The following is a 9,103-nucleotide window of genomic DNA, read 5'->3' on the forward strand; positions in this document are numbered from 1 at the left end:
GAAAAGATTGACTGAACATGTTTTGCAAACACATGCAAAAACTTACTGAAACACGCAAAAATAAGTACAAGAAGAGATTGGAGTCATTACTGAATCTGCAGATACCCTTCAAGAAAACAACATAGACGTCAATCCACTGGAGCAGATCTATATCTGTCTTCTGTGAACCTCTCTGAAATACATCTGTTTTTCTCTGTTCTTTCTCATGGCTGTGTGTTGACATCAACATTAAGTCATGCTGATCCATGCTTAGCACCCCAAGTAACCCATCAGTCACTACAGAAAAAAAAGAAAATACATTTGTTTTGTTATTCTCAAATCTGTGTCTGCTTTGCATCGCTTTTCAATTTGTGAAGCAGGGATTTAATGAGTACATTTCCCAGTGACAGTACTCATTCATATTTGAGATCCCCGAGTCAATTAACAGCAGCAAAAAGGGGAGTGCAAAACAAACAAATGTGACTTAATAATTAGAAAGAAAGCTTGAAAACAGCACATACAGTAGTGTTAACATTACAGATTCTATAAAAATGTCCTCATCAACAAATAGCAATTAAAAGACATGCAGTCACAGAAATGATTGCATTAGGCTGTACGTGGCAGCTGCACCAGCAACCCCACGCCCCTTCACCACCCTAGGATATCATGACTACACTCCCACGTTGCACCTGTTCCCTGCAGAACAGAAGGACTTTGTATGTATATGGAGGTCTTGTAACATATACTATCTCTGTTATTTCATTGCCTGGTGCAATTATAGACTCTCATCTGTTGTTGAGCATGAGACAACTGTTCATCGTCAAAGTTCCCGGAGCTGGCACCGTCAGATTGACTGTGACACAGAGTTTCATCAGTTTGAACCCAGGCATTAATGCAAGAACATATTTTAGCTCTGCCTCCAGATGAAAGCTTCTGCAGAACATTTTCATTTCCGATCTCTTAAGCCAGTGCCTAAGATTAATAGCCATTTAAAGAGTCTAATGTAGATAGTCTGGCAATGCATTCTTTTGCTTACATTATCCTATCATTGACTGAATGGGTATCTAATTCCTCTACCCTGTCTAACAGCAGTAATCAGTCAGGAATATGCCTCAATCCAGAAACAATAAAAGCTCAAATAACCTCTGTCTGCACTCCTTTTTTATTTTTTGTACTATCCTCATTCAGTGTGTCCCTGCTTCCCTTACGTTTTCTTGATTTGTGTGTTTCATTTCAGCCCTCGATGTTGCTATTTGTATGAATCCAGTTTCACTGTTAGCTTTTTACCCAGGGCCCATCAAAGCAGCACCCCTACACATATCAACAACAGCAGCTACTTTCTTACCAGCTCCATTGAAATTCTGTCCTCTTACACGTGTCCCTGGGATTCCACCAATACCTGAAATTTTTATTAAGTATGTAGTGCACTGCAGAGATATTTGGTCTGCAATGTCTGCAGTCTGTGAATGCATCAGATTGCAAGGATGGCAACATTCATGGTCACATTTTTTTTTGCCTGTTTTCACATCATTAAATGCCTTCTTCCTTCCTAGTTGCTGTTTTAGAAGCCTGCGAGGGTGAATGTGTTTTTGATTGAATACTGGTGTCTAATGTTTGTTTGAACAGGCCATGTCAAAATGTCTGGTGGCTTTCCTTTCATGCCCACTGAACACAGAAAATATTTTCATTCATGATAATGCTGTGTCAATATGCACCCTGTTCAACAGGAGCCTCTCGCACCTTCTGTTTGACCTGCAGAGATTGACATGCACTCCCACTGCTCTCCTAAATTACACATGCAAACTCTCCATTTTTGTCTTTTTAAGTATTGTACAGCAATGCGCACTGAACTGCACTTTGTCATAATTTAAGAAAAACAAAAGGAAATAAAAAATATTAAAATCAAGCACCAGGTAAATATGCATAGATTGATACATACATTTATGCATGAAACTGTGCCTATGTGTATGTCTACTACTGACCACCTGCAGAGCAAAGAGGTCATGTTTCTGGTCTTCCGTAGCAACAGAAGCAACACTCTGAGGATCCAGTGTTTTCGAGCCATGATGCACTCCAAGCGTTTACACAGGTGGTTATCATATGGCCAATAAGACATACTTAGAATCTGCAGGCATGTATCAGTACTTGTTTCCTCCAGCAGTCATTACACTATATGATATAACTGGAGTGAGTAATCTTTGCAAGACACATAAATGCACTTTTTGCATTTCGTCAGAGAACTGAAGTTTCAGTGTGAGTGATATCATGCAGAGAAGGGAGTAACATGGAGAAATGAACCAAGAAAGAGAGACAAGCAGGGGCGCTTTCTGACCGGGAAGCCGGGGTGTTATGGTTGGCTTAGCTGTGTCTGCTGAGTGTGAGTATTACAGTATAAGACCTACTGTGCACACCTTCATGCATATGAATTTATACTTGGAACCACTTTTAACCTAAGTCTTGAGATAAGTGGAAATAAGTCTGTATATACTCTGTCACAGCCCATTTGCGCTCAACCTCTCTCCAACCGTGTGCTGTCAAACCTCAGCTGAGGCCCTATGTGGGTGTACATCTTGCATGGATGTCTATGGGACCAAAGTATAGTAAATGAATTCGCCCTTTGCAAAAACTAATGCCAAAGACCACAATGTGTCAAAGCTCAGGTGGTTACAAAACAGTTATCAAAAATGCTATGTGGTCACCATTTTCTTCTTCCTGTGATTCAGCTTTCAGGACATATTTCTTTGTTATAGGTATAGTAATGGGAAATACAGACCAAGGCAGTGGTCTGCGGTCACAGACTGTGAAGAGGAGGAATGGGTTACGCCTCTGGAGTGATGTGTGGAAGTTGCCATCTGGTCTCTTTTGGATTCTCATCCATCATCATGGTAACCATCAACATAACCTACAGGTGAGGGGGTGAGGGTGAATTTTTCTGAACGCATATACGTTGTTTACATGGGTTTGTGAAGTCAAAGTTTAATGCCTTGTACAGTAAAATGACTCCACGTTTAAAATAAGGCTAAATCAGGCCGTTTGAGAAAAAAAATTCTTTAATACTCTCTGCCTTGACCGTTGGTTTTAAATATGTTTAACCATGATTGCTTTTGGCTGACAGATACATATAATAATAATGGTGAAAGGCACAGACTAAACATCTGCCTTCAACATGTACTTACTGCTGTTTTTTCTACCTCACTGGTGGGTGATTTAAGCGCATACAGAAATGGCAGACACATTTCCGTCAGCAGCAAAACGAAAACAGAGGGGGATGCGCGGAAAAGCAGCAGGGCAGTGCCGTGCACTGCATCAAAATGCACAAGATCTTTTGCTCAAAGAAAACCCCTCAGCATAAAATCGTTGCTCCTTGGTGTGTATGACTGTGGACATCTATCCATGAACCCTAGTGTTTATGAAATATGAATAGGGACACCTTAATTGAATCAGTAATCCCAGGCTTGCTCCAGGGCAGGACCACCATGTGTTGCTACGAAGAAGAAGCACTTTCTGACTGTCTGCTTTGAAATGGCTGAAAAGCAGTAAGAGTTCCTGAAAACTGTCCTCCTGGAGTTTTTGTCAGCGACCAGTAAAACACAACCCTTATGTTTAAACCCCTCCTTTAATTGCACAACCACTATTGTTTGATATACAAAGACAAAAACACTGAAAACAAATTAATTGAGACCAAATGCCACATCCACATCACGCATGTAAGAGTCTGAGTCATACTATGTGTGTATCTTCGGGCTTGCCTCTTTCCTCTAGTAAACAACTGTTTTAGCTGTTTCCTACATTTTTGCCACCTATAAATATCAGGCACTCTTCAAATCAACGCCTCACCGTTGTCTAAATTGGGGCTTTACTTATCAAAGGGGACTAGATGGGAGGTGAACCTTCAGCGCTATCAGGGTCACTGTGCTTCAGTTGCACCCAATGAACAAACACGGTGACAAGTTGTGTATATTAGTCACTGTCAGAAATGACCCAAAGTGTGAGTTGGAACACTAGTGCTTTTTCCAGATGTGTTGTTCATTGTGGAAGAACTATCAGTTAACCTGTTAACCTGCTCTATATCACACTGACTGCTCCAAAAGACACTGTCGGTAATTTGTGTCAAAAGCTCCTGTTAATCCATCTGTCGATGTCACTGAGTTTACATTGCTCCCTAACTGATTAATAACAGTTAGCAGTCGTTTGGACCACTATGAGACAAATTCCAGAGATATGCAGTGTAGGCTGACATATTGTGTTGACATTTTACGCGCACACCTACGTACAGAAACATGGCAGGCAGCGTCAAAACCTTGGAAAAATAAAAATGGGGTTAACATTAAAGCAATACTTTGGAATTTTCAGTGTCTTATCCAGCTAGATGAGGAGATTCATGGAGACATTCCAAAGTTACCACAGACAGCTGGTTTTCTAAGCTTACCACAAAGACTTAAAAATGTGGAAAATGCTACAGTGGCTCTATCCAGTGTGACAAAATCTCACTGAATACATCTTATCTTATTTGCTTTAAGTGTTCAAAAGTACAAGCATAATATAAACACATTTTCAGGGATTTTGTTATGGTATTAGACATATCTTTTCAAAAATCAGTCTTCCTAAAAGGCTAGTCTTTTAACTTCAGCTTGCGCCTGTCTGTAACCAAAGAAGAAAACACACAGTTTTAACAGACTAATAAAGTTTTACAGAAATACTCACAAATAAAAAATAAACTCCCTCATGCTATAAATCCATTAATAAGTTTCAGGCTGACGCCACCGTGTCAGTACTGCCAGTAAGTTTTGTGTCAGCGTGGCTGTTTCTCCACCAGCTTTGTTTGTCACTTCATCTGTCCATAATTACTGGACTTACAATTCCACAAGATCCTCTTTTGCCCTTAGAGGAGGACAGGAGATAAACACCGGACTTTTCAAAGTCACTCATTTCTGCACTTTATGTTAACTGACAAACACTTTTCCTGGAACAAAACACACTTGTTATGGGTCACATATTTTGAGCCACCAGTGTACACTCATCAGCATCATCTCACACAACCAGTATGAACTATAAGGTGGCGGAAAAAATCTCTTCCCTTGACCACTAATTGGATAGTGTGGCAACAGAACAAAACAGAAGTGTTATTTTCACATGTTCACCACATGAAAACTTTAGCTAACAGTTAAATTTAGACAAGAAAACATCACAAAGTTCACACCTGCGTTTGAAGCGTCCGTCAAATGCCACAATTTGTTTTCCCATCAGATTCCGACACAATCAATAAATTCAAATAATACAAAAAAAAACAGCCCAACAGTTTAATGGACTTCAGGAATGTGAGCTTAATGTGAGTCACATCTAGGGCATGCCTATTGTCTTACTCTGTCCTGTGCATGACTTGACAGCTGTAACAAGATAAAATATAGACTTTTGTTAAAACACAAAGATTGATTTTTTTTTTTTCACAGCACAAGATCAAAAATTCGTTTTTTAACTGTGAAGGAAAATTTATCCCTAAGTTTTACTGGTAAATGTATGACTAAAACCTTGATGCAACCATGAGTGAATTTTGCATACAAAGTCCAAAATAAAGTGTTTGGCCATTAATAAAGGAGCAACATTTGATCACTGACAGTCTTGTGTGAACTCCTTTCCAGGCTAAAATAAAAATGTAAGCAAGACAATTAAAGCCACTAAACATAAAAGAGAAAATATTCCACGGAACAATAGGCATAACATTATGCCTGATGTTGCTATTTGTGTTGACTAAGTGATGGGTTATGCAGGGAGAGGAATAAGCGCTGGAATATTTTTGAGTGCACTTCAGAACAAAGATCTGTTATGTTTCTGATATATTCTCTTCAGGTTCAGTTGCTTTCCTATGAAAAGACAGATATTTTTATTCTCCTTTTAAGTTTCTTGCCAGAATGACACAGCGCTGAACCCACCGTCCCACTTGTGGATAATGTTTTGCAGGCGTTTGAGCTAAAGCTAGCTTATGCACACTTCAATCAGTTACAGATTAGAAGTGTGCAAGGGAGCAGCCAGGCAACAGTCAAACACATAGCAGGGTACCTATACATTTTTCTCTGGATAAATTAACCTCTTGCTCCTTGGCGCACCCTCAAACCATCTCAGGGTCAGCTAAGGTCAAGCTATGGGCCTCATTCCCCCACTGTCTAATCCTATCTCATCTTCAGCTTTCATGCTTTTATTTTCATTAACTTTTTTCAGCCTGGTTTCTAGTGTTTCTTAACAGCATTTCCTTTCAAGCCTCTGCAGATTTTTCTTCTTCTTTTTCTTACCCCTTTTTTGTTGTTGTTAAAAATACACCACATTTTTACACTGGCAACAGTACAAACTCTATAATACCCACAAACATTTTTGCCAGTAATGCCATTTCAAAACAATAAAAGCACTGTCTGGAACTACATTACACAGAATTACACAGAGTACAGATACACTGATTTGCTGGAGTTTGTATGTCATGCAACGTGCTTACAAACAGGCTCAGTATAATGTACCGTCCCTAGTGACAGTTATTCTTGTGTGATTGCAGGTTTAGATGATTACTTTATGAGTCAAGTGTGGATGCTAAAGGAAGAAAAAGACATTACTCTCCTTTTATTTACTTTATTTGTAAGCCGTTGTCTGATTTGAGTTTTATGCTTTTGAGCCGTCCAAATCATGAAGGTAATCCACTGCTTACAATGTCATTCAAATTTACTAAACCAATAAAACATCTCAAAATATCTGTTTTATGTCATGGCAGCTTAGCTAGCATAGATTGTTGTGTTTGTACACCCGCATGATGCGTGCTTCTTTTATTTATAGATGAATATAAATGAATTAAAATATATTTTGCTTTGAGGTTATATCTGTATATGAACCTAAACACTTATTATGTATAAATAGTAACTTGGTATGTATGTGCTAAAATAAACAGTATATAAACACCGTGATATAAGGTCAATATATGGGAAGATCATGATGCCTGTTTTTCAAGAGTTCCATAGATGTAAGCAGACTCCAAAATGAGCATCCTGTGCAATAACCATAATTACAACATTAGAGCAGGTCTTTTCCACATAGGAAATGAGCTAAAGGTCTTGTCATATCTCCAGTTTAATTTTTTTGTGCCAAGCTGTCACTCATAGCAGAAAGGCCCCCAAGATTCCTGCCAACTTTATAGAGCACTACCAGGCACCACTATTGCTAAGCTGCCACAGCTGTCACAGCTAGAAACTATGTCCTCTATTTTACCCCAGGCAACGGATATGTCCCTACATGCTTACAAAATCTAACACCCTCCCATATCCTCATTGAGAGAAGCAGACTCTATATGGTGACAGAAAAACCCGATCGTGTTACAGAGCACTATCCATCGATGATCTAGTAACTTCCCACCGTCAACCCAACCTGCAAACGGAAGATTTATGGAAAATACCATCCCACTCACATTTTCACTTCCAAGTGTGCTATTCCCAGCAGTAGGGTTACAAAGTCTTTGACTCCACAAATAAGTAACAGAGGGAAAGCAATAGATTATCACCTCACTCAGAGAGCACCTTGTACTGAAGTGACAAAACTGAGGTATGTCAAACTGATGCAGCCTGTCTAATAGGCAGGATACTGTCAGGGGCCATCATTTGGTTGAGTAAATGTGAGACATGCTGTGGTTGAGTGGTTTTGGCTGCACTGATGCTTTGGTAATGCGGCTCTCTCCACAGATCCCAACTATGCAGAATATCTCTGCCAGTTCGGTTTTTGAAAATAAATTGCAAGGAGCCTCTGTGTGGTTAGGCTTATGATTTGCAAATACTGACAAGCATGCATTTATGCTCAAGTTAACTGAATCTTCTGCTTTTGGAAATGTTAATTTTCCAGATAGACCAAGGTGTTGTATTTTGAAGTGATCCAGAACAGACCAGCTGGAAAGCACCTGTGATCCATACAAGTTTTTACATGTCTCCAGCTGCTGGGTGTAGTGAAGCATCAGTCTAGCAGATTGTAATAAGTGCAAAATAAGCGCTCTCTGGTGCATTTTAGTTTTCCCACGAGTCCAGATAGAAGAGAATACAGTCTGTCTTTTCTGATGTCTGTCTTACAAAGAGTATAATGTTTTCTGCAACATGTGCTCTTACCTGTGCATTCAGCTGTATGCCAGGTGACTGCTAATCTGTTTTTTATGGGAAAAATCAGTTTCAGATGATTATAGCTATTATACATGATTATAGCTAGCTCGCTATCTCATTTCTATAATACATATGCATTTCTTCTCTGGAATATTCTTTTGAAGTTCAAAAGCATCGTCAGTGCAGTAAAAATAGCAGCAAGAAAGTTTTTAACTTCTCTGTTTTCTTTATTCTTGCTCTCTGACTTTGTCACTTCTATGTCAGTTTTTCCACTGAGTTTAGTAGTCCTTTGTGTGAGTGTCAGGGGTGTTTTCACTCAACCATGGCCTTCGCTGCGAGTCAGAGGGAGTTTCTGTTTTCCACTGGACTGGAATGATGGAAAGATGTCTCTCATCAGCCACTGGAGGGCAGTCACGTGCTGTATAACTACAATAGCAGAAGCAATTATATCAAGGCTCTTTGGCCTTTTTTGAAAGCGCTTCTTGATCCCTTTGCTGAATCTGTGATAACATGACCAAATGGAACAATACAAGTTCAAATGTGATTGAATTACTGAAAGAGAATGTAAGAGCATTTATAGCACACACACACACACACACACACACACACACACACACACACACACACACACGCACTAATATTCTTTCCACAGTCCAAAAGCATATATATACATATGCTGTATTTATTTTCCAGATGAAATACAGCAGACAGGCCATAGTAATACTCCCTTTGAAGTGTCTGCTTGAAACTTCCGTGGCCTCAGCTGAATTGACTGCAGAGGTCAAGGTCATAACCCAGGTGGGACATACACCAACCGACCTTTGACCTCAGGCCAAAGGTGTCACCAGATGCTCAAAAGTGATAAAACAAGTCTGCTGTGTTTCCAAACGCAGCTTCAGGACCAAAAATGTATAAGAAACACCTTTATGACTACAGTAAATGCTTTACAATCATATAGAAGAGAATGTTTTTCCATTTATAAAACAATATGTGCTGTGATAAAATAA

Source organism: Simochromis diagramma, unplaced genomic scaffold, assembly GCF_900408965.1.
Source record: "Simochromis diagramma unplaced genomic scaffold, fSimDia1.1 OVJJ01000293.1, whole genome shotgun sequence".
In the NCBI taxonomy this organism is placed as follows: domain Eukaryota; kingdom Metazoa; phylum Chordata; class Actinopteri; order Cichliformes; family Cichlidae; genus Simochromis; species Simochromis diagramma.